This window comes from Grammomys surdaster, unplaced genomic scaffold (genome assembly GCF_004785775.1).
Source record: "Grammomys surdaster isolate TR1022 unplaced genomic scaffold, NIH_TR_1.0 76055, whole genome shotgun sequence".
Classification (NCBI taxonomy): domain Eukaryota; kingdom Metazoa; phylum Chordata; class Mammalia; order Rodentia; family Muridae; genus Grammomys; species Grammomys surdaster.
In genome coordinates, this window is record NW_021606357.1 from 925 (window position 1) to 2,284 (window position 1,360).

The 1,360-nt window shown below is 46.3% G+C and overlaps 1 pseudogene; it reads right to left on the reverse strand.

Annotated features, from left to right (window-relative positions):
* Positions 1-258: 258 nt before the first annotated feature.
* On the reverse strand, positions 259-510 carry LOC114635267 (annotated as a pseudogene).
* Between the last annotated feature and the right edge of the window lie 850 nt (positions 511-1,360).

The window sequence follows — 1,360 nt, forward strand, 5'->3', positions numbered from 1 at the left end:
ACTGCCTCATTCCTTCTCCCAAGTGCTGGGGTTACAAGAGGCACTGAGTGGATATTGTATGTGTGTGTATGTTAGGGTGACAGGCAGACAGAGACAGATGGGCATACTCATAAGAACACATACGGAGGCCGGGGGATGATGTCAGGTGTCTCCCTCTGTCTTTTTCTACCTTATTTATTTATTTATTTATTTATCTAACTATTTATTTATTTAACTTTCTCACTTTTATTTATGACAAATATTCCTGATTTCTTCTGATCAATAGTTCTTTGTGACTATTCCATCAGCCTTAGCTAAACAGAGAATAGAATCCTCTAACTCGTCTATCCCGTGAATGGTCCCACAGATGGCACAGGTTTTAAACTGACCATTAAACCGGCCTCTGACCCTATCAACCTTGGCCACATTTGTCTGGATGGACTCGTGGTCCTTGGCACCAGTGATGCAGTTGCTGGAGAAACACTTCTGAGGCGCTCACAGGCCCACGAACTTGCTGGCACCGTTCTACATGCTGAGACAGGGTCCAGTGGGAGCGCAGAAAAGTCTCTACCTTCTTTTTAATCCAGGCTTTCTCACTGAACCTGCAGATCACCATTCGGGCTACACTGCTGGCCACTGAGCTCTGAGGACCGGCCTGTCTCCAAAGTTCAACACTAGAGTTCCAGGCACTGCCCAGCTTCTATATGGGTCTTGGGGATTTGAACTCAGATCCTGCTGTTTTCACAGAGCGTACTCTTACCTGCTCTATTGTGTCCTTATTATGTATTGCTGAAGGAAGGAAACAACCAGGCAGTCTCCTCATGGCCAGTGGATATTCTAGGTAATGAAACAAAGTAGCCACAGCGCGCCCGCAAAGAGCTTCAGTGGAGACCGCTGTGCTTTCCCAAGGACTGTGGCCTCCTTGCTGTCTGAGGCACCTGAGGATCAAGTGTAGATGCCCAAGCCCCTCCTAGAGCTTGACTGTACAGGAAAGATGGGCTCTAAGAATCTATATTTAACGTATTTATTTATTTGACAGGATCTCACTATATAGACCTGGTTGGCCTGGAACTTACGTAGACAGGCTGGCCTTGACCTCTGCCTCCCAGTGCTGGGAATGAAGGGATATACTACCACACGCAGCCTAGGAGTCTGTATTTACTTTGCCACACAGTCAGTACCTTCCAAGGAGGTGAACTTGCCAGTGACAATGAGGTTGAGAAGCCACAGCCCTGGTGGGGTCTAAATGTCACATGCTTGCAGAAAAAAAGAGAAATAAACAAGACTCCGTGCAAACATGCTGCATTTGTGTAAACCCACACATGCGACACTTCACTTGATCTTCAAAACATCATCATCCTAGAGGAAGATGTTTATTTGT